This window comes from Tasmannia lanceolata, unplaced genomic scaffold, assembly GCF_043159265.1.
Source record: "Tasmannia lanceolata isolate RefF3 unplaced genomic scaffold, GAP_Taslan_0.1 ptg000020l, whole genome shotgun sequence".
Classification (NCBI taxonomy): domain Eukaryota; kingdom Viridiplantae; phylum Streptophyta; class Magnoliopsida; order Canellales; family Winteraceae; genus Tasmannia; species Tasmannia lanceolata.
This window is the reverse complement of record NW_027518697.1, coordinates 21,878,619-21,903,692: the sequence shown is the minus strand read 5'-3', so window position 1 is coordinate 21,903,692 and position 25,074 is coordinate 21,878,619. Positions and strand designations below refer to the sequence as shown.

The 25,074-nt window shown below is 40.0% G+C and overlaps 1 pseudogene across 1 annotated transcript; it reads right to left on the bottom strand.

Annotated features, from left to right (window-relative positions):
* Positions 1-2,447: 2,447 nt before the first annotated feature.
* Positions 2,448-24,770, bottom strand: LOC143853885 (uncharacterized; annotated as a pseudogene). The gene is made up of 4 exons (XR_013237297.1): positions 24,678-24,770; positions 22,285-22,334; positions 4,312-4,412; positions 2,448-3,125 (listed from the first exon to the last, which is right to left on the bottom strand). The product of XR_013237297.1 is annotated as an uncharacterized LOC143853885 (transcript).
* Between the last annotated feature and the right edge of the window lie 304 nt (positions 24,771-25,074).

Sequence of the window (25,074 nt, the reverse complement as noted above, 5' to 3'; positions counted from 1 at the left end):
TGTTTTTATTTCCAGTTTTAGAAGGTTTTTCCTAAAAGGTCTATTACTAATTTTGCCATGTATTTTGGGTGATTAGGTCAATTGATTTGACGGGCCACTAGTGGACAACGGGTCGAGGTAGGCGTAGTGGACAACGGGTCCAGGTAGGCGTAATCAATGGAGACAGACGGGGTCGGTCTAGCGGGCCCTCAAGATTTACTGATAACAACTATCGTCTTTAGCTTTGCAGGCTTGGCTTGAGGGCCTTGTGTTTGATGGGCTTTTGGGTTCCATATTCAAAATTAACAGTCGTTTCTAAATTTGATTAGGGTAAGATGAATTACAAAAATTTACTCAAATATTTTACTATGGATCACTAAAGCTTATACGGTTATTTTATCAAGGTTTAATTTAAATTATAAAGGGTTTTTAATTAGAGAATAGTGTTCCTGTGCAGCTGCTCAGATAGCTTATCTGAGCAGCTGCTTCAAATACTCATGTGGCCCACATTTTTTGGGTGATCCAAAGCATTTATTTGAAAGGCCCTTCCATGGATAGGGTGTGTATCAAAAATCAGCCATATAAGATCATCCTAACCCAATCAAAGGTGGAGGGGAAAATGGACAGACACTGTTTATTATCATTTTTTCCGTCTACAAATGGCAGGGTTAGGATGATCCTAAAGGGCTTATTTTTGGTACACACCCTATCCATGGAAGGCCCTTCCAAATGAATGCTTTGGATCACTCAAAAAATGTGGGGCGGCATGAGTTTTTGAAGCAGGCTGTGCAGGAACACTTTACTCTTTTAATTAATGTTTTTTATAACAAATATGTAATTATTCACTCACTGCACTTCATATTAACATATATTTGCATAATGACCATTTTCTCGCGTTAAATGTTACAGTACAGACATATTGCGTAATGTCCACATGGACCACATGGGCCCTATTGTAGCAACAATTTTCAACCTTGTCCCCACCTAGGTCAATTTTGCCTAAGCCTAAGCCCGGCCAACCCTTGCTCAACATATGTCGATTTATAAAAAAAAAAAAAATTATTTTCCTCGTAGGAGAACTTATCTAAATTGGTAATACATTCACAGATAACAATAGTACCGACCTGGTCTAAGTCTAATGCCCTGACTTATTACAAGTCGGGCCTGAAAGCCCTATCAGACAAGTAAACTAGGCCAATAACTCGGTCCTACTCAGTCGAGCTCGTGTCTCGGATGGGACCGAGTTCACTTGATGACTCAAGCAAAGCAACCATATCCAATGTCCTATAGAGAAATAAAGAGATGCGATTATGGTCACATCAGTCTATGATTAGGCCCACCCAAAAACCAGCAAGAAAAATGATCCCATATGGGATGGGACCCACTTGAATTTAGGTGCTATTGGTGGTCCCAAATCGCACTTAGACACTGAAATGGATGAAATTAAGTGAGATTAGCATTGAGATAATAAAAAATTCTTCATGGGTTTAGATGAGTGGTTTTCATCTCAAGAACCCTAGCTGGCAATTAAACGTAGAAATTGTAAAATAAGTTCAAAGAAGTCGCCAAGCAAATGGGTTTCTATTACTATATTTGGATTTAGTAGACTTTCACATGAAACAAGGTTGTCCAAAGCCCAAAGAGCTTTGTTAATGGCATGTGAAAGAAATTATCAGCTTTCTTTTCAAGAACTGTAGTTTCTTTTATATATGCACGAGAGAGCAGATGATTGAAGTGGGTCAAATGAAGCCTCACTCACATCCCTTACTTCACGGATTATTACAATAATGATGCTGGAGATGATATCTGCACCCACTTGTTTCATAACTGCACTCTTTTACTTAGTTAACATAACTCTAATTGCATCGACACGAGAAATGATGAACCTAAGGTTGTTAAGACTTGGGCATATATATTGTCACGAGGCATGTGGGGCGGTTTAACAAAATGGCCCACAAGTCCAATTTTATGCCCATTTTACCTCGAAAGAAATAGACCCTATTTTTCGTTGGGACAGGGAAGACTCATCCAAGAAAATTGGACTTCATATCTACTGCATATGTACTGCTGCGAAAGGTGATCTTGACCATTGATCTGCTGTGCCCCCACAGTGCATATGTTTGTCCCCTTTTCTTACCTGTGCCAGCCCTCTCCAGTGTATTTATGACTACCCTTTTACACTACAAGCACGTGGCCCAAGTAAGAAGGGCAAATATATCATTTTTCAGTGCTATTATAAGTGCACTTTGATGGAAGGGGTTCAAATGGGGTGCCCTTGCGGTTTTTTTTTTTTTTTTTTTTTTCAAGGGTCCCTTTAGTTTAGCATTCCTCAATTAAAAATACCCATAAAAGCTCATACATTACTACAATAATTAATGCAAGCTTAGAAAAATATAAAAACTTCTTCAATTGTTGGAAGAAAAGAGGAAGGATTTGTACATGAAAAAGAAGGCGAGCAACCAAACTTTCAATAATAATAAAAAAACCCTAATAATTAATACAACAATCTAATCCATTTATCTATTATTATTTTCTAATCTAGGGCTCTATAAATCACGACGAAACAAGGTAAGATAGCCCTCGGATTGAAAACCACAAGCTCCTCAAGATCTGAATAAGTCCCGGCCCGACCCGCCACCGAATCATACATACCCCCCTCCTCAGTTTCCACTTCCGTAGACTCGGACCCGCCCGGCAATAACCCTACAAACCAACATGGCCCTCTTACCTTCCTCGGGCCCCACCTCCTTCAAACCGTCGTGGGCCCTACCGCTACTCGCGGTGGTCCCCACCCCTTTTCCCGCGAATCCACACCTTTATTATGGTGCAAACCCCACACGTGGGCCCGGACCCACATAGGCCTGTTGACCCATGTGCCCCCAGGGTGCACGTTAGCGCTGTGCAGTGGAACCGGAGCAGTTCGTTCCCATCTGCGGCGCATCTAGGGTTCTTTTTACCAGGTCGGGTCTGGGCCTGGGCCTTGATTCCGTCTTGGTGATCTTTGAATCGGGCTATTGTACACTGGCTATTGTGGACTTTTAATATCCGTTCGATCTTGCAGATCGGATTGTCCTTCTTTAGCCAGCTGGATTTGATGATGATCTCTACTATGTTCCGGCCCGAATCTTCCGGACCCAGCCCCGAAACTGCACGAATGGGAGAGAAGAGAATTATATTTATAGAAGACTCACTAACATTAGCGCCTATTTACAGAAAACTCCCTAATATTAGCACCCATTTACAGAAGACTTACTAAAAAGATAGTTTGAACTAAACCTATTTAATTCTTGAGTGTTTTCCTTAATTTTTTAATTAGAGTGACCTTCTGGCCTTGTTTGGATTGCAGAAATTTCCCGGAAGAGTTTGGAAAGGAAAAAATATTTCTACAATTTCTCAAATTTTCACACAAGGAAACCATAACTTGAACAAACCCTGTTCAATTTTGGATTTTTCGCGTTAAGGGCCATTTAATTGCCTTTGGGAACATGAGTTTACTCTTCTTTTGATAATAAAATCTCAAAAGATGTGTAAAAATCTCAAAAAGTGTAAAATCATGTTCCCAATGGTAATTAAATGCACCCTAACGCGTGCCCTTAACTCATTAGCAAAAAACCTTCAATATTTACTTAGAGGGGCCTTTAATTTATGATAATATCCCAATGAATTGACCATGATCATATCATTTTCTTCTAAATCATGAAAACAAAAATTCTCCCAAGAAAACAATTTTCATGGGATCCAAACCGGGCTTTAAATTACGATAATATCCCTCTTAATTAACCACAATTATATCATTTCCCTCTAAATCTTGGAAAGGAAAAAATTTCCTAAGAAAAGGTTTTCTATCAGAAATATTTTTCTTGCTATCCAAACAGGCTGGAAAACCGTCCTTCTACAGTTCTAGACGATAACATTTTGACGCCATCTATAATGACCATAATGCCAAAATAATATGCATAGCCATGGCTTAAATGCGAAGTAAGATAAGGGTATTACTGTCATTTTCCAAAATTCAGAATTCAGCCATGATCAACAGAGGATTAGAGATTGCTAAAAAACCAAATAAAAATTCGTTTATATTTTGGTAAATCAAGAATCTCGATCACAAAAACCCAAGATAAACTGCAACTGAAATCGGCACTACCATGTTTTAATAAGTGCACAAAGGTAGCTTGTCTTCTCCTTTTAAATTGGCTACAGGGAGCTTTTAGGAACTGTAATAACCTTCGAGTGCTGCTTAAAAGAGAAAACACAAGCTTATTTTGTGCAATTATTAAAACATTGTAGTGCCGATATCAATAACCAAAAGAAATTCTTTGTGTGTTTTTTTACCTGCATGCCTTACAGCTTGATGAATCTCCAAGTTCTCTGGCCTCATAAAAACCTCCCCACATTCCGAGCAAGCACAAATACTAGTTCTAGCAGAAGGGTACCTGTTTGTTTTTTTTTCAGTTTTTAGATTTTCTTTGTAGAAGATAGAAATTAAAAGAACCCACAAAATGAAAAATTGAAAAAAAAAAAGGCTAGTGATATTGGCACTACTATGATTTGATAATTGCACTAACCCATCTTTTCTTTTAGTATTTAAACGGCTGTCAAAGGTTATTACAGCTCCCAAAAAGAGAGTTGTTCATGAGCAGATCTTGCAGCATGAATATGCTCCTTTTTCTTATTAAAAACAATACAAAAAACTACCAAAACTTGGCTCAGATTGTATCTACAAAATAAACTTGGTTTAATAGAAAAACACAATTCATTGCATTGATTTTCAGACTAAAACGAGCACCATAGTGTGGAAAGTAGCATTTATGTATCGCATATATACACCATTGTGTATGTTGTATACAAGTGGTGGAATTTGTTCAATTGTACATGCTATATACATCTGTACTGGTATATGTCATTTTAAATAAGTTATCTTTATGCCCATGTTAATTTTACGTACAGTAATGGGCATATTGTTATTTGGATTTATGATCCACCACTCGTATACAACATACACATGTGTACTGGTATATGTCATTTTAAATAAGTTATCTTTATGCCCATGTTAGTTTTACGTACAGTAGTGGGCATATTGGGCAGCAACTGCCCATATACATATCCTAACTAGGAACTCCCTGCTTTGCCAAATTTATTGTCAGGGTCATTAGCACTCCAAGGAATGTGTGCAGAAGTAATCTTCATAGCCATATATATAACTAAAAATCAAATCAATCTATCTAGCCAATCTCCATGGCCCAAGACTATCCCCTTGAGCCCAAGAAATCCCATTCGATGAGTCCCCTTCCACTTCAAGTCCCCCAAAAGGTTTAAGGTTTCGGGTTCGATGTGTTTCAGCCATGATGGAAACGGAAAAAAAATCACTTGCAAATGATATCGTAACATAGGATTCGGCTTCAGCCCATTTAGTAACATAAACTGTCATCAAATGCAACCACTCCCCCCCATGTGAGTAAGGCAGGAAAGGGCAGGTTTATTTCATAGGATGTACATTTTAGATGAAACCTCAGGAAGTGCTAGAATATCATAAATATGATCACATCACAAGGGAAGGGAGGAACTACCAATCAGTTCATGGAGTAACATCCTAGTGATGTGAAATTGTCAACTTCTAATCATAGTATATAATTGTCTGCAATTTCCGTGCCTGCATTTTTGTAACATTTCCTTCTCATTTGTAACGTTCTTCACTGTCCCATCCAAAGAAAAAACAAAAACAATTCTCTACATAAATCTAGGGAAATGATATCAGCCCAACCATGTTTTGATATTTGCACTAACCCTTCTTGTCTTTTATTATTTAAAGAGCTGTTAAAAGTTATTAGTAATTACAGTTCTAAAAAACTCTCACAAGTCAATTTAAAAAGAAAGGACAAGGTGGGTTTGTACTTTGTACAGCTCTTAAAACATGGTTGTGCTGATATCATTTCCCTAAACTTATCAAGAAATTGCTTTGATTCCCACAACATGGAGAATAAAAGATCCTTCTTTGAACCGGATCTAATTCCTTCAAGACGTATAGTCAATTGATAACGAAAACTGAGAGAAAGGGGATACATAATCCAATTAATAACAATAATCAAAGTATAAGCAAAATTTAAGAAAAAAACACATTCCAAATGCAGCTACAACTAAGAAAAAAAAAAGAAATAGATAGCCAATACAAGAAAAAAAAACCATTCCAAAAAAAAATTAAAATTAAAAGACTAAAAATTAAAAACAGAAGCAACCTTTTTCAGCGCTAATCTCTGCAACTTGGGTACTTCCTCGAGCAATCGAGCCTTCGTTCGCCGGATCTCCGCATTCATGGCCACAGCCACAGCCCGGTTTTTCTCATTGGACGCCACCTCCGATTTATGAGAGAGAAAGATTAGAAAAAACAGAAACTCTAGAACGAGCAAAATAAGAGAGGTTAGAAAAACGAAAACCCCAGAACGAGCAAAATAAGAGAGAGAGAGAGAGATTAGAAAATCGGAAACCCTAGAACGAGCAAAAATAAGAGAGAGATTACAAAATGGAAACCCTAGAACAAGCAAAATAAGAGAGAAAGAGAGAGAGAGAGATTAGAAAAAACAGAAACCCTAGAACGATCAAATAAGAGAGAGAGCGAGAGAGAGATTAGAAAAACGGAAACCCTAGAACAAGCAAAATAAGAGAGGTTAGAAAAACGAAAACCCCAGAACGAGCAAAATAAGAGAGAGAGAGAGAGAGATTAGAAAATCGAAAACCCTAGAACAAGCAAAAATAAGAGAGAGATTAGAAAAATGGAAACCCTAGAAAGAGCAAAAATAAGAGAGAGATTAGGAGAGAGAGAGAGAGAGAGAGAGAGATTAGGAAGAACAGAAACCCTAGAACGAGCAAAATAAGAGAGAGATTACAAAAATGGAATCCCTAGAACAAGCAAAATAAGAGAGAGATAGAGAGAGAGAGAGAGAGAGAGAGAGATTAGAAAAAACAGAAACCCTAGAACGAGCAAAATAAGAGAGGTTAGAAAAACGAAAACCCCAGAACGAGCAAAATAAGAGAGAGAGAGAGAGAGAGATTAGAAAATCGGAAACCCTAGAACGAGCAAAAATAAGAGAGAGATTACAAAAATGGAAACCCTAGAACAAGCAAAATAAGAGAGAGAGAGAGAGAGAGAGAGAGAGAGAGAGAGAGATTAGAAAAAACAGAAACCCTAGAACGATCAAATAAGAGAGAGAGCGAGAGAGAGATTAGAAAAACGGAAACCCTAGAACGAGCAAAATAAGAGAGGTTAGAAAAATGAAAACCCCAGAACGAGCAAAATAAGAGAGAGAGAGAGAGAGATTAGAAAATCGAAAACCCTAGAACAAGCAAAAATAAGAGAGAGATTAGAAAAATGGAAACCCTAGAACGAGCAAAAATAAGAGAGAGATGACCTGAAGGGCTGCGTCGATATCTGCTTCGATAACTCTATAGAGACGAGCGAATGCATCATCGCCAGAGACATTGGGATCCCTCTGCTTGTCACCGTCATATTTTTTCTTCACCCAAAAGAACAAATTTCAAAATCAAATCTCCCAGATATCTCCCTTCTTCCTCCCTCTCTTCTAGGGCTGGCAACGGGGCGGGTCGGGGCCGGATGTTGGGGTCCCCTACCCCTTCCCCTTTGCGGGGAATTTCCCCCCTCCCCTTCCCCTCCCCTCTGCGGGGATGGTGAGGAATCCCCCTCCCCTCCCCGCGGGGAATATCTAATCCCCTTCCCCTCCCCGCATCCTTCGAGGACAAAATCCCCGCCCCACTCCAACATCACCCCCTCTTTAGTCATTGATACACTGATGATGGGTGTCCCTAATCAACTTGATGCAATTTTAATATATAAAAATGTTATAAACTAACATACTTGTAGACGAAGGAGATATATTTCTTACTCTTCAGAAGATAGCAAAATCCCTTGAAGTACTGACTTGACTCTTGAGTGCCCTCGCAGCAGTCGCACCAACAGGCACTATAAACCCAAATAGATGCCTGAGCAATGTTCAGAGGCTTGGGAATCACCAAAATGCAAAAAGTGAACTGTGTCCCTAACCTGAGCAATGTTTCTTTCGTGGGAAGGAATTAAGGAAACCCTAAGTCCCTAACCAAAATAAAAATGCAATTTATTATTTTATTATTTTATTTTCGCCACCGATATTGGCACTACGATTTTTTGATAATGGCATACACTCAGCTTGTCTTTATTATTTCAACATCTGTCAAAAGGTTATTATAGTTCCCAAAATGCTCTCAGAAGATAATTAAAAGGAAAAGACAAGCTAAGTTTATGTTTGGGGGAATCTTATAGCCGATCCACAGAGTTTCTAGTAGTTTTCCTAAAAAAAAACATTTAAAAATAAACAAAAAAATGGCATTGATTAACGGGGCGAGCGGGGCGGGGCGGGGAGGGGACAACTACATCCCCTTCCCCTTCCCCTCCCCGCACCGGGGAATTTTTAAATTCCCCTTCCCCTATCAAATCGGGGAATCCCCGCCCCAAACGGGGTGGGGCGGGGCGGATCCCCTCTTTTTCGGGTGAAATTGCCAGCCCTACTCTCTTCTCTTCTTCCCCCCTCTCCTCTAGATCACCGTTTTTCCTTTACCTCTCGCGCAGTCTCATTCGTTTAAAATTTAAAAACAGGGGACCCATACTAAATGTCCTGGACCCCGTGACACATGGTTGGCCCTACAAGGTGCATCATGGCTGTTGATAGTAGATCTATAAAGTCAAATTGATGGGAGAATCTAACCGTTGGATCAATTGAGATCTTTGATCCTTGAATGTAGACCCTTGATTGTTGTTCCCCCTTGCCATTAATTAGCTTGATTTTGTTCACATGAGCAGGATATTAGATTAGATCGAATTTTGACTCATGGGTCATTGAGTCCACCAGATGAATGGTGGAGATAGATCGACTGTTTCCTCTTTAAATTCGCACCCCTATATTTTGATCCTAGGGATCCAATCTTTATTTAAATTTAAACTTCTTTGTTTGGTTGCTATAATTCTCATCTAGCTGTCTACAGCTAATTAAAGTGGTTTCAAAATAAACATGAGGCCGCTTGGACCTAGTGAAAAAACTTTTGGAAAATTGAATTCAAGTGTCTAATAAGCTGGTAATTTTTCTTGAAAACAAGGAAAATTTTAGATTTTTGGGTAAAAAATCGTGGGAATTTAGTTTAGCAAACACTGGAAATTTTATTTTTCATGGAAACAATCCGATTAAATTTTTTCATGCATCCCTACAGCTTCAGAACAATGGGCTACAAAATGCGAGCTATCTTACATAATGTTTGATCCTCTTTCTAAGTACCTACCAAAATACCAGCTATCTTACATAATGTTGGATACCACTAAGCCCCTGTTTGTTTAAGATAATTACAGTAGATTATAAGTGCCAAACCAATTATTGGACTCATGATTATGTTTAAACTAGTTGCAGGCCCATGCGTTGCAGCGGGCGGGCGAGTAAAAAAAATATGCTTTAAAACTATTTGAAAACAATATGCTTTAAAGCAAACCAAAGAAAATTTTTTTTGGGAAAGATTATATAAAGGACTGTGATTAATGAATAATAAGTAGGCTAAATCTTGTTATTTTAGAAAAAAAGGGATTCGAAAAAGGATCTTCTAAAAAAATGACTCGTAGCTCATTTCTGCACCTTATTTTCTTAATTTATACTTATATTGTCCAAGTAAAAAATATTTTCCTTTATGAATAATAAGTAGGCTAAATCTTATTATTTTAGAAAAAGGGATTCGAAGAAGGATTTTCTAAAAAAATGACTCCTCGCTCATTTTTGCGCCTTATTTTCTTAAAAAGGAAAAGAAATCCCGAGAAAAGAATGCTTGAGAAACTGACGTGGCAGAAGGAAAAGAAATCCCGAGAAACTGTGCAGGAAAAGGTTTCTCACGCCTGTTCACTTTCGCAGGAAACCCCTAAAAACTGTGCAGGAAAAGGTTTCCCGTGACTTATTTTGTGAGAAACCAAATCCCGTCAAAATGGTGGGAATTGGTTTCTCACACTTGAGGGAAAATAATCTTTTCCACGACATTTGTGGCATTTTCCATGTCATTTTTTGACATTTTCCACCTCATCCTGTTAGTTTCTCGAGAAAACAAGTGAACGCCACTATTTTAGCTTTCTCGGGAAAAAAAGAGGTGTTTTCCCGGGATTCGATTTCCCAAGAACGCAAGTGAACAGAGCCAAAGTGTCCAAATAAAAAATATTTTCCTTTTCCCAATAAATACTTGCATATCTCAAAGTAGCACTCTTGCAATTTTGAGAATTTCTTATCCACCGTCTAGATCACCATGGGGGACCATTCAAACGATTGGCTACTGTGGGAGCCGGGTTTTTCCCGTGCTGCGTAGGAGGGCAGGGGATCAGCACATCGGGTTCTCAAGGGAGTGTTTATTTAATCTACGCTACTTGCGGACTCAGGTGCGTGGTCCTAACTTCTCAAGTTAGAGAAACTCAAAGTCGCCACCTAGGTTAGGGCCTAGGACCCGTGCCTATTCTTCCAATGAAATGAGTGACGGTACTCGAATTTCGTTAGAAGAATAGTAACCAAAGGGATTCTTTTGCTCTGGGTCTAGAACCTTATATTTTGCTCTGTTTATTTAAGGCATGGTCCTTACAGATATCTTGATAAGGATTACGATGACAATCGGGAAAAGTGTTTGGCATCCCTCTTGCCCAGACGAATCCGGTCTCTTAACTTAGATTGGTGTTTTTCGAAGAATTTGAACCAGGATAACTTATCTTTTTATCCTTATTTAAGTTATGCTTAATTCCAGGATGCAAATAAAGATGTATTTACAAAAAGACAAAAAATAAGTGGTAGTTAACATGATCGGTGTCGTAGTTGTGTACGGATCTCGAAAGAACTTGCAACTACTCACGATCAGGTTAACTTAAAACAAACGAAAAAGGACAGTGCAGAAAGTAAAAGAAAGGGAGAGGGGTTTATATCATTAGTTATGAGGGCAATGTGAGGCGGAGAACTTATGTCACCCCCTCGTGCATTACTTTGTAAAGGAAATTGCAGAAAACTAAAAGAAAGGCGGAGGGATTTATATCATAAGTTCTGAGGCAACGTGAGCCAGAGAACTTGTGATGTCACCACCTCGTACCTTTCTTTGTAAAGAAATTTATAGAAAAGTAAAAGAAAGGCGGATGGATTTATATCATAAGTTCTGAGGCAACGTGAGACGGAGAACTTGTGATGTCACCACCTCGTACCTTACTTTGTAAAAAAAATTGCAGAATAGTAAAAGAAAGGCGGAGGGATTTATATCATAAGTTCTGAGGCAACGTGAACTGGAGAACTTGTGATGTCACCACCTCGTACCTTACTTTGTAAAGGAAATTACATTGAAGCAGTTAAATAAATGTAATTTTGCCAGTAGATGATCGGGCATCGTAACTGCGCTTGTTTGGAAGGGAGGAGCTCAGAAGTTGCCGAGATTTCGACGACGTAACGGCATTGTTTTGAAGTCAAGGCCTTTGAAATTGTTGAGATTTCAACAGCGTAACGACGTTAGGTGGCCGAAAGGACTTTGAATTTGTCAAAATTTAGGTAGAACAACGACGCTACTTTGAAAAGTTGTTCGCAGTTCTGCGAATTTCGGCATAACAACGGCGTAAAATAAAAAAAAGTCACTCTGAACCTTCAGAATTCGGCCGAGTGCCGACGCCCGGCGTGAGCTACCTAGAGTTTCTCTACTTTCTCTCTTCTAGAAACAGAATAGACTAGGGTTTTTATCTGAAATTGGGCAGGGGTTCGGGATAACAGAAAAGGGGGGGTGAAAATATCACCAGAGGGGGTGTTAAAACCAAAACAAGGGGAGAGAGAGAGAATTTGTGTGTAAAAACACTTAACAGGCTAATTTAATCAATTTAATTTAGGGTTGGAAAATGATAAAGAAATAAACAAGATAACCCTAAAACCCTACTCGAGTGTGTAGGGTCAACTTGAGCTTGGAATGCCATTCAAGTTGCCTACGTACCCAAGCCTCACTAGGATCAAAGTCGACGTAGTTCGGTGCACCTAAACTAAGCTACTTATACCTAACTCATCTATGACACCGATATAGACTAGACTCAACTGTTTCAACAGTTTATGAGAAATTAATTAATTCAAGTTGATTAAGTTTTATTATCTTAGAACTCCATCTAAGATGCTAAATGATCCTATCTAAATGCAAGACACTCCCTAGACCAATGCTGGTGGGTCCTACATCCTAGGTTATCTAGACATGTCCTATAGGAAAAAGGGGTTAACTAATGAAACCTAATCTATGGCTCAGTTGCTATCAACAGCATCCAGTCGTGATGAGGCTAACTGGACTCCTAACTCTAGGACACCCTAAAACCTAGAACTCAACGAGACGTAAGTGTTCCTAAATGGGGCTCTAGTTCGGTTTTGAAATAGTTGCCTTGTAAATCAGCCTAAAGATCAATTGAAACCCTAATTCATTGAACATCTTATTTTTCTTATGTAAAATGATTTTTCTTCCACCAAGTTTGGATTTCCAATGTTCCTTTGATTTAATTAAAATTCATAAACTATATCCTCGCAAAAAACCTTTGGTTTTAAACTAGTTGCTTTGAAAATCGACTAAAAACCCGATTAAAACCATAATTCATTAAACATGTTATTTTCTTCATGTAAAATGATTTTTCTTCCACTAAAATCAATAATAACATGAATTGGCCCATCATGAATCATATTATAATCATGCAAAATAAAATCTTATGAATTTTCTAGAAAAACATGGAAGAACAAGAAAGGAATACTCCTAAACATGTTACTAGTTTTTATCCAAAAAAAGTTTAGGGCACTAACCTTTGATCGCAAATCCAGGGTCTCTAGGGCTTGTAATCCGAGATATACGCTTTGTCAAGCCCTTTCATACGCAAAAAGAAAACCCAAAGTTGTCGAAGAGAAGAGCCGCTTCGAATAACAATTAAGAAGAGATGAAAGAGTTGGATTTGTATCACTTGAATTTTGAGAAATATTGTAAATTCCTCCCCAAAGAAGTGGACGAATTTTCTTGGAGACAGTAAGGGTTGGACGAATTTCCAAGAGAGCTTCAAAGGTTGATTTTAAATCTTTTTTGTAGAAAAAGCTAGGGCAAAAAACAAGTATAGCAACTTCCCATGTGAGAGTTGTCATTCTTGTTTTCTTTCTAATTCTCTCCACTAGCTTGCTTTTCCCTCTTGTTTCTTAATTGTTTGTGTTTCTAAATTCATCATGAGAAGCTATCTTAATGTCCAAGACAATCTATATTGTATAAAAGAAGGCCTCTCATGACTTTTCTGTAAACTTTTTCATAAGAAAGCATCTTTTTCATAGATTCTTTTGGAGATTCCCGTCCAAAAAGCACTTCCAAACTTTAAAGCCCAGTTTTGACCTATTTAGGATAAGAATCACGAAAAGTTGTAAACTACAAAGTTGTAGCCTTTTGAAAGATCTTTCCAACGCATATTTGTACTTTAAATTTGACCAATCAGTTAAAGAGTTATGACAATTTTAATCGGCTGGAATTTCCATTCAAATGGCACTGTCTGATTTTAAAGCTCGTTATTGACTTATTTCGTAGAAGAATCACGAGAAGTTGTAAACTATAAAGTTATAGCCGTTCTCGAGATGTTCCCAACAAGTACAAGTATGGATTTTTTGGACAAGTGGTTAAAAAGTTATGGTCATTTTAGTGATTTGATCATATTAGCCCTTTTCTCTTTTTCATCTTTTATTTTTATCAACCAAATCTATTCAATATAGGGGAAGCCCATCATGTGGGCCGACCCACACATGTGACCGAACCACACATGTGGTTCCCACATGGGTTTAGCCCATGGGCTTTTGTATTGCGAGCCTTTTTAAGTGTATTATGTATCAAACCAACTCTTTTGAATTTATAATGATGGGCCCATACTATGTAATGCACATGGTGGGTCCCACACACATGGCCAAACCTCTCTCATCCCTTGAAAAAATCATTTTTGCCCATATAGGCCCAATTCACCCATCTCACATCAAAAGTGACCAAAATACCCTTAACCGGAATATCCTTTAAGGATGAAGTTAAAAATGGCAAGTAGGTAACGAAGATTTCAAAAATAGAAAGTATTGAAATTCACTTGAAACGAAGGACAACATCAACCACGAGAGACCTTCGAGATTTGTGAACCAACATTAAAACACTTAAAATGAGACGAAATTCACTCTAAAATGCAAGAATGCCTAACCTAATGCCGATGACTGACTTGAGATTTAACAGATCAATCAAACCTTTTGCTTTTTAAAGGGTAGCAAAATGGGGATGTCTACATTGCCAAACAGTGTAAATCTATCATGTTTAGCGTATATGTTGAACTTCTTCATTTTATTTTCCGTTTCCGTCAAACCATAGATCCATGTTGCACAGCTCGTAGGCTGAATCTATGGCCCCACATTTTGAGTCCATGCCAAAGTGACTTATAGCAATTGAAGTTAACAACCAATCCTTCATGACATTACAATGGCTGATGATGCACAACCAATAGGCTCAATCAATGGAGCAACATTTCGAGTCCATGTCTGAGTTTGCAACACGTAAACCTAGACTAAGTTGAATTTCCATCCAAGGAAAAATGTCAATGACTCCCCTATGAAAGAGACATTCCAAAGCCAAAAAAGTAATTGTGAAATTGAGCCATAACCTATCTGCCATCACTCTCTTTCTATTTAAAAATCAGTAAGTTGTCAAGCAAACTCTCATTCTCTATAGAAACATAGAAAATGAAAATCCAGCCAGCTGAGCAAACGCAAGAGCAAACAGAAAGAAGCTTTGAACCCAAACCACTTCATCAATACTTTCATGTAGAAACCACATTCCGTAGCGCACTCTTCGTCTGTCTCAATGCATTGTCAGGTAATAAATAGAGTTTACGAGAGAATTGACGCATTTGTGTTCTTCGTTCCCTATTTCTTCACATTAGCATTTTAGGTATGCTTTCTGTTCAAATTATATAGTGTAAAAATAGAGTTTTCAGGAGAATTGATTTATAGAGAGATAGAGGAGGAGGTTAGGGAGAGAGTAGAAGTTACGAGAGAGAGGGGAGAGATATGGAGATAAGAAGGCCATCTTTGCAAAAGATGTCTTCCCATTGACAGTTGGAGATGGATGGAAGCCATGAAATAATATGTTCTCGGTTTTTTAAGATGTTTTTGAAGGAAATGGTGAGATGGATGGAGCAGAGGACAAGAGAGAAGACAAGGAAGAACAACTTTATTTCCATGGCCATTGCCATTAACACTCAACAGAGAGAGGTGGGTCTTTTTCTTTTTTCTAAGGAAATCTCTGTTGAGGATGTGTTTAGGCAAAAACAGTCGGCTTATTTTTTTGCCGGTTAAGAAAAGATGGGAAGTGTGAAGTGTAAGGTGCATGGAGGCTGTGAACAATGTTAGATGGAGCTACGACTAACGATCTTGGACATCCATTAATTGAAATTTGTGGCGTACTATTTTATTTTGATCCAACCAATAAAAGCAATCAACTCTTTTTTGTTGGTCCTACCTTGGTTAGATGATCCTAGCCCTTGATTTATTGAATGGATCACTTCAAGATAGTTGACTAGATTAAAGGCTCATGATTAGGCGCACATCCTCATGTCGGACCCATTGGAGATCATTAGGATTGATCCTAACAGTGATTGTGAAAGATCCCACATCGGAAAGGGAGGAAAAGTTACTAGGCTATATATGTGGATTTCTCCTCTCCCTATGTCGACGTGTTTTCAGCATCTCCAAGGGGCGGGCCCCGCGGAGTGGGTCGGGCACGGTTATTGCTGCTAGAAAACAAAACCGAGGAGAGTAGATGACCCAGAACCAGACAATATCTACACAGTGGGGTCGGGGCGTGACATAATGGTATCAAAACGGGACCTCCCATCCAGTACGGTGTGCCAGCGAGGACACTGGGCCCTAAGAGAGGTAGATTGAAAGATCCCACATCGGAAAGGGAGGAAAAAGTTACTGGGAGATATATGTGGATTTCTCCTCTCCCTATGTAGACGCGTTTTCAGCATCTCCAAGGGGCGGGCCCAGCGGAGTGGGTCGGGCATGGTTAGTGCTGCCAAGTTCAAGAGGAAAAAGGTGGTAGAACAAAAGTCTAACCTAAATGTTCAGAAGAAGACTTTCAAGAAGGAAAACTGCTACAACTGTGGAAAGCCTGGCCACTATGCTAGTGCTTGCAAGGCACCGAAGAAAGAGTCTATGGCTGTAGTGGAGAATTTTGTGGCAATGGTGTCAAAGGCTGTGGATCCCTCTAAAGTTTCGGACTGGTGGCTAGACACGGGTGCTACATTTCATGTCTGTGCCAACAAGTCCCCATTCTCTACCTACACTGCACGATAAGAATCAATGGCTATGGCAGATCGGTCTTCTGCTGCTGTTCTCGGGGTCAGAACTGTGGTAGTGGAGCTCACATCTGGCAAAACTCTTACACCGAAAGATGTGAAGCATGTTCCTTCAATCGCCAAGAATCTGGTATCAGGGAGTCTTCTTTGTGATACTGGAATGCGCTTGGATTTTCAAGGAGGTAAGGCGGTGCTATCCTTTAAGAATTTGTACTATGGAAATGCATACAAGACTAATGGTATGTTTAAGATGAGCGTTGTGACTCATGCCCCTAAATTAATAAGGGAATGAAGTTTCTACTTACTCCTCTGAGTTGTGGCACAATAGGCTTGGTCATGTTAACTATAGAAAGTTGCATGACATGTGTAAGCTAGGTCTTCTACCCAACTGTGGGGGTGAGAAACCATGCAAATGTGAGGTTTGTGCGCAGGCCAAGATCACAAGGAAGCCTTTCCCCAGTGTCACTAGGAGTACAGAGGTGTTGGACCTAATTCACTCTAACACATGTGACTTCAAAAGTTTTGTTTCAAGAGGTGGCATGAAGTACTTTATTACCTTCATCGACGACCGGACAAGGTTCTGTCATGTCTATCTACTGAAGTCCAAAGATGAGGCTTTCGATAAGTTCGTCGAGTTTCTAACTCGAGTCGAGAAGCAGTTGGGATGTTCAGTGAAAAGACTTCGAAGCGACAGAGGAGGTGAATACCGCTCTAAAGATGTTGAGACGCACTTCAAAGAACATGAGATTGTCGCTGAAACGACCTTATTCTCCTCAGTCAAATGGGATAGCAGAAAGGAAGAACCGGACTTTGACCGAGATGGTGAATTCTATGCTTCGGACGTCTGGACTTCCAACCTGATATTGGGGTGAGACGCCATCTTGAACAGAGTTCCTTATGCCAAGATGTAGATCTCTTCGCATGAACTCTGGTTGGAGTATCCACCATATTTGGGAATGCTCAAAGTGTGGGGGTGTCTGGCTTATGTTCGAGTGCCAAATGTTAGAAGGCCAAAACTTGCAGCCAATGCAAATAAGTGCCTTTATAGCAGAGTTGACAAAGGCAAATTTCTCTCAACATAGTTCAACATGAAGGATCTTGGAGATGCTGACACAATCCTTGGGATTAAGATCTTAAGGACTAAGTTTGGGATTGTTCAATCTCAATCTCATTGCATAGAAAAGATGCTGAAGAAGTATGGCTACTTCGACTTACCAGAGCTGTATGTGCCGTATGATTACAACAAGAAGCTTGGACCCAACACTGGTGGGACGATCAGACAGTTGGAATACTCGAGGGTGATTGGCAGTCTGATGTATGCCATGAGCTGTACAAGACCGGATATAGCCTTTGCTGTTGGGATGCTGAGTCGGTTTACTAGTAATCCGGGAAAGACACATTGGGATGCAATTCAGAGACTAATGAGATATCTGATAGCTACCCTTAGTTATGGATTACTATATTCTAGATATCCGGTAGTGGTCGAAGGTTTTTCAGATGCTAGTTCGTGTTCAGAGCCGGATGAGTGCAGATCGACATGTGGATTTGTTTTCACCCTGGGTGGTGCAGCTGTGCCGTGGAAGTCTAAAAAACAGACTATGATAGCACATTCATCCATGGAATCTGAGTTCTTTGCCCTTGCAAGCGCATGAGATGTGGCAGAGTGGCTCAGAGATCTCCTGTTGGATCTTCCGTTACAGAAGGAGCAGCTGACTGCGATCACAGTGTATTGTGACAATCAGGCTGCTAGTGCTGTTGCCGAGAACTCGTTATTCAACGGAAGAAAGTGGACAATTCGGGTGCATCACATCTATTTATCTAATTTTATGAGTCGAGGAATCATTGCAGTGATCAATGTTCGATTATTAGAGAATGTTGCTGATCCTATGACAAAAGGTCTGAAAAGGAAGTTGGTCCTGTAGACATCCTCCAGAATGGGACTTATGTCCATTTGAGGTATGGTTATTTACATTTGAATTATGGTAATTTGCATTTGGGAATGGTCATTTGTGCTTATATCTACCATTGTAATGTCATTTATGGTTCAAAGACTTGTCTACTAAATTATGGCATTCATGGTTCAAAGAATAAAGCACAAATAGACTGATTCATGGTTGCTTGCATTTGTTGCAAAGTAGACTGTTTGCATGTGTTGCAAATCATATTATGTGCATGTGTTGCACAAATGATTAAGTGCATGTGTTGCACAAGGGTCAAATTGCATGTGTTGCAAAAAGGACTATATGCATTTGTTGCAAAAAGGACTATATGCATGTGTTGCAAAAATAGTATCTTACTTGTCGGAATGGGTCTAATGCCTCGGTAATCTATTTGTATTTGTATTTACTATTAAACTATATTAGTGGTTCAAAGCTTAGTTTACCATCAAATATAGTTCATGGATCAAAGAATGAAATACAATTGGATTTGTTTTGGTGCACTTTAATATAAATTGTTTGAGACTATTCCTATGTTAGTGCACTTAACCTGTCGGAGTAGAGGATGATTGTAAGCCTTAATGAGCCCAAAGCACTTTGTGTGCGTGATGCCCGGCAGGTGCATGCCCTGAGGGACTCACCTTGTATGGGATATCACCTCTTATGTAGTCTGAGGAGCCAAGATTGCTAGAGCCCATGCAGAAACATGAATGAGTTGGCATTAGTGCCTTAATGAGTTCTGAGTATTTTGTATACTCTAAGGAGCTCACCTATGTGCGGGTGGAGATTTGCCATCTCCTATGTAGTCTGAAAGATTGCTAGAGCCCACACAGAAACCTGTCATAGTAAAGAGGTTGGCTTTTAAGCCTTAATGTGGTCCGAAGTACTTCGGGTACGGGGTGTTGGACATGAACACACTAAAGGACACACCTATGTTAGGGTGGAGACTGTGTGTCTTCTATGGAGCTAGCATACTCTTAGAGCCCTCACAGAACCAGGACGAGCACTTTGTGTTTGCTATTTGTTTAAGGCAAGTTTGTGAGTAGTGTGATAGTTCAAGGTTTGGTCCACTATGCACATAAACTCTGGATCTAGTCATGTGTGATTACTGAAAAGTAGAAAGGTGCTGGTTCAAGGCTAATTCCACCATGTACTTACACTACAATTCAGATAATCTATTTGAAAATTCAAGTCTTCGGACATTTTCATTATGCACAATGTAACTAGTGCTCTCTAATACTTGGTTAATAAGTTTGAAACTTGTGGGGGATTGTTGGATTTTGTTCCAATTAATCAGTTTCAAATTATCAAAATAAATTAATGAGGCTTTAATGGTTACTTTTCATAGTCATGGATGTGGACCCCGATCCGGGAGAGAGGTGAGGGACGAGCCCCCAGCGGCCTCTAGGATCATCCACGTGTGAAGGAGAGCTCTACCAAGGAACTCTCGAAATGGATGCCACCCTCATAGAATAGCACGAGTGGCGATATAAAAGAGATACCTTTCGATTCGGGAACAAGTCCGGATTCGAAACGTACCTAAACAAACTCAGAGTCGTCATCCACGGTATACGGCCATGGATCCTTTAAACAAAAATATGCTCTGTATACCATGGATAACGAGAAATATATATGGGTTCGTGCCTGATTACGAATGGAGAAGGTCTGAGAGCACCCCCAATTCGTCCGAGTGCAAGCACTTGGTCTCTTATGCCATTTATTAATAAATTTAAAGAGTTTCGGGCAAAAATCATATGAAATAGGAACAATTCTCAGGAATCGTCTACCTAAGCATGCATTTCCTGAGGATAAAGAAATAAACATACACAAAATGAAATGAAAAAAATGTGTCACCTAAGCAACGCTAGGTTATAAGTGACATGCCTAATGGGGGTCTAAGTTCTGGTGGACATACACATGCAAGCTACAGCTAAAGGTATAGTATCAATACAAGAAAGTAAGAAAACACATCAAAACATAAAACACAAATCAATCTTATATATGACAGGAAAAGACATCCTAACTCTAATGCGACTTGACTCGGACCAAGATGGCCGTCCATCCTAGCTGCTCTACGTATCCTGGCCTCGGGAAAAATCGGAGTCAACGTAGTTCGAATGACCTATTCTAAACTACGATGCCTAACCATCTAGAACCGTTATCCTAGACTCGATCCACTAGACTCGACTGATTTTTAAAGCTTTTTACACAATTGTTTAAATTCATGTGAATTGTAATTTTTAGGACTCTCTATATGCCCTAACTAATGCAAGTTGATTAGCCTTAAGCTAATGCAGGTGGGCCCTATATCCTATGTGTAACTAGGCTGTGCATCTTAAGGAAAACAATAGGATGACTATATGCTTCCTAGTCTAGCCATCAGTTCGATTAAATGTCTAACCGATCGACTCGAGGCCTCCTAACTCTAGGGACACTCACACGACAGGACACACCATATCAATACAAATCAAAATAAACCCTCTAACTCTAAAACACATCAAACAGCTACGACAGACTCCTAACTTTAAATGAAGATCTTTTGAAAAAGGTTTTGAAGAAGCTTTGTATTTTTTTGAAGATTTGAAATGTTTATTTTTAAAGGTTTGGCTGGACTTGGGATGTGGTTCCCAAGCTGCACTACGTACCTCGTGGAAGAGGATCAAGCCAACGTAGTTCGGAACGAACTCTCAAACTACGCTTCTAAAAGAAACACTCAACACTTTAGATTTTTTTTTAAGAGTTTTTGATGCTTTCAAATGTTTTTGATATTTTTAAAGTTTTCAAATGTTTTTGAGTTTCAAATTTCTAATGTTTTTGGATTTTAAAGCTTTTCCAATGCTCTGAATCTTTAAATGCTTTCACTCCTACTGGGAACACGCAAGCATAACCACAAACTAGGGCAAAGCCCTGAAGCAAAAGGGGAAACCCCGAATAAGCAACGAGTGTCAAAGACACACAAATAAACCACAAACAAGTAAAGAAGCATCCCAAGAACAGAGAAAACAATCTAAGACCCCAAGCAGGGAAGGCTCTATATGACTGAGTTAGTCTCTAATGGAAAAACTCCTAACTAATAACACTGGGGGGGAGTACAAATGAGTCAGAGACTCTCTAATAACACTATCAAATCAAAGACTCGCTCTAAAAGAGGAGGCCACTCTAACATGAGGCTAGGTAAGCCTCCTAAAGGGGAAACTCTCTATATGAGACAAGGCTTGTCTCTGAGACACAAATGACGTAAACAAGGGATGAGACTGGGCAAGTCTCCTATATACAAAGGAGGCGTATGCTATTTGGACTAAGCAAGTCCCCTAAGGATGGGCTTGGGCTAGCGCCTTCATCGCCCTAATCTGAGAGGGTGATTTTTGAAAACTCATGGAAAGATCAAATGCTGGAGACAATCCAAAACTCTGATGAAAATCACGCATACGGGAAGAGGCTCAGAAACGAGACTCAGATATCAACACAAAACCTGAGGGGAGAGCAGGAGAAGAAGAGAAGAGTGGGGCTCTGAGCGCGCGGGCTAATGTCCTTATAGAAACATGGGGATATAGACATCGATTTTCAAGAAAAGAGACATTTCCATCAAATATAGGCTAAGAGCCTCAAATCCAAACCAAACTAAAGTGAAGAATTAAACCCCTCCTCACAGATCAAAGACCAAAAGCAAAATGAAACTTGTCCCAGAAGTATATCCGAGAATCATATATTCAACAACGGATGCGACTTTACCATTACCCCAAAGACCAAGTTCTATTATTCTTCTTTTTCAATTAGAAATAAGATCAAACAAACCTTGCTACTGACTTTGCATTAAGATAAAAAATGAAGGGCAAATTTCCAATAGAAATCAAGATGAAGAGCAACAAGTTAGGGAATCAAAGAACAGTGAAGCAAGCCATGGCTAACACAATTCATTCGAATGAACTAAATCAAAAGATAAAGTAAGCTGGCGATTACCTCTTCTTGGGTGTGATACAGTGATGAACGATGGCTGGCCGGCGATGAAGCTATCGGAAATGAGCTGCCGGAGATCGCGGATATCACCAGAATTGGTAGAAAATTGCTGGAAATGATGCTCGAATGCGATAAAATTTGATTGAACTGTCAGCGAAACCCTTTTCTCTTTTTATTTTATTTTCTCTCTATGTTGGAAACCTCCAAAATGAAATGAAACCCCCCCTAAAATCTGCGCCAGAATGGAGCAATAGCAATCCGGCTCATTCCGATCATACGCTGAAAATGGGAGAAGTATAAAGGTAGGTGGATTGAGGACTTGATGATGATGGAGATTAGGACGGTCAGATTCCGGCAAGATTCCTGCCTGAATAAATGGAGGTTGATGCTGGAAAGGGGGTTTTGATGTCTGTGGTGGAGTGGGTTTGGGTGGAGGCCGGAATCCATGGAGATGGTGGTCGGAGGTGAAGAATTGAGATGATCGGAGATGATGGTGGAAATGGGCAAAGGCTGGATCGAAGGGGATGGCCGAAGGTATTGAATAGGGTTTAATCGGTGTTGAAGTGAGGTAGCAGACGAGCTTTGGTTGTCGAAAACGGCCGGCTAGATGGTCGGAGAAAGGGAATCCGAGACCCAAACTCTGCAACTTCTCCTCTTCTCTCCCTGCTCTTTAAGTGAAGAAGAAAAACCCTCTGTGAATGACAATGATGGAGGTGGGTGATGATGATGGTAGCAATGGGGGATATGAGTTCTGGAAAGATGAGGAGAGGGTTTGGGGATAATGGTGGTAGAGGTGGAAGAAGATGGAAGAGGGTTTGAAGAAATTAGGAAGGGATCTTAGTGGTGGGGAAGGTGAAGAGCAGAGAACGGTGGTGGGTGATGGTGGCTGCAAAAAGAAATGGGTTGAGATGGGTTTCAAGCGGTATTGAAATAGGGTTATGGTGGAGACAAAAATGGAAGGGTGGCTGGAGGTTGAAGATGGTGGTGCCGGATTGTGGGTTCGATGGTGGCTCAAGGTGGTCGGATTCCGGTCAGGGTGGCCGAGGAAGATGATAGAGTAAAGGGATTTTGTGGAGGTGGTAAAGGGTAGTCGGATTTACGGTTTTCTCACTGGAGAAGACGAAGATTGGAGGTGGTGGAAGGAGGTGGCGATTGGGGTAGAGGTGGTGGCTGAGGCTGTGAAGGTGGTTGGGTGTGGCTTCGATGGAGGCGATCGGAGATGGGGATGGAGGTCGGAGGTGGGGAAGAAGAAAAAGAAGAAGAGGCCGGAGATGGCACGGCCGGAGATGGTGAAGATGGCGGCTCCTCCCCTTCTCTCTTCCTCCTTTGCTCCAAAATGAGGCGCCTCCCCTCCCTTTTCCAGAAAATGGGTTCTCCCCCTCAAACCCTAATTCTTTTTCTCTTTTAAAGAGGAAATGATGAATTCGTACCCCCTCTCTTCTCCTAAGACAGCCCATTCTAGTGCATTTTTAATACCCTTTATCACACAGGGGGGTGCCTCGGGTAAGACATGGGCATAAAATTATTTTCCCTCTACATGCTCCTAACCCTATGATTTGATCCAATGGCCCATAACGATTGCTTGCAAAGGAAGCAACATAAATTTCCAAGAATGCCCTCTTGTACATGGGAAATGACATTTTTCACCTCCGCCCTTCTGAACTTGCACCACGGCACTGCCTTAGCTCGTTCACTAGGTAAATGTGCACGGATCTTGACAAAATTTCATAGGGACCCTGGTGGGACCCTAAGCTAGCCTAAGGTGCAATTTGGGGCCCTAACATACTGATTTGAAAAAGTTAAGCACAAAACACGGAGGTATAGGGCACGGTCAAAATGGGGTGTCTACAATGGATAAGTGAATGAGTTGTAGCAATGAATCTATGTAATGGCTCACATTAATAGGTTCATGAAAGCTTTGACTTTTTGTGAGCAACTCTTCACATTCCATGAACCTTTGGATTAGCCATTAATTCATGGTTTTGAGTACCCCCATTAGTGATGACTCTTGGGATTAATTAGAGATTCATGTATGACTCATAATAGACTTTGAATCTACGAAGAGTCATCTAGAATTCTATGAATCCATTAATTGTCACATTAAATGGGTGTATCTCTTCAAGGAGTCCCTTAGTTTTTCAATGAGACCTTTGGGTTGCTATTTGAACTATATATATAGAGCCCTCATTTTAGCATCCAAGGAAATGAAAAGGAGACTACTCAAGAACCGCAAGAGAAATAGAAAGTATTCAATAGAGAGCTTGCCTTATAGGATTATTGAGTGGTGCATTACAACAATCCATTCTCCTGCTGTTCCTCGAGGTGGTTCGGTCATGTGATCCTTGCATTGGAGTAGGGCCGAATAACACTTTAAGGTGGGGCGTTCAAGGACGTACGGCAGTATCGCAATCAAGATCGTTATTAATCCATCCTTCATTCAAGTCAGTATAATTATATATTTTTGCACTGTTTTTCATTAGTAGATCCATTGTTTTCACCCGCTTGCTCCAACAGTCTCCACATATAGGAGCAAATATTAAAAAAAAAAAACATACTGTGGATCCTACATGTTCAAAGATCTAAAACATGAAATTGTTGGCCCCACCAAGGAGTTGTGGTGTGTGTGTGTGTGTGTGTGTGTGTGTGTGTGTGTGTGTGTGTGTGTGAGAGAGAGAGAGAGAGAGAGAGAGACGTTTTTTTTTTCTTGGGGGGGGGGGGGCATAGTTAGCAAAAACGTGATTTGGCAATAAAACGGGATAGCAAAAATTTTTGGTTAAAAAAAAAAACAGAAAC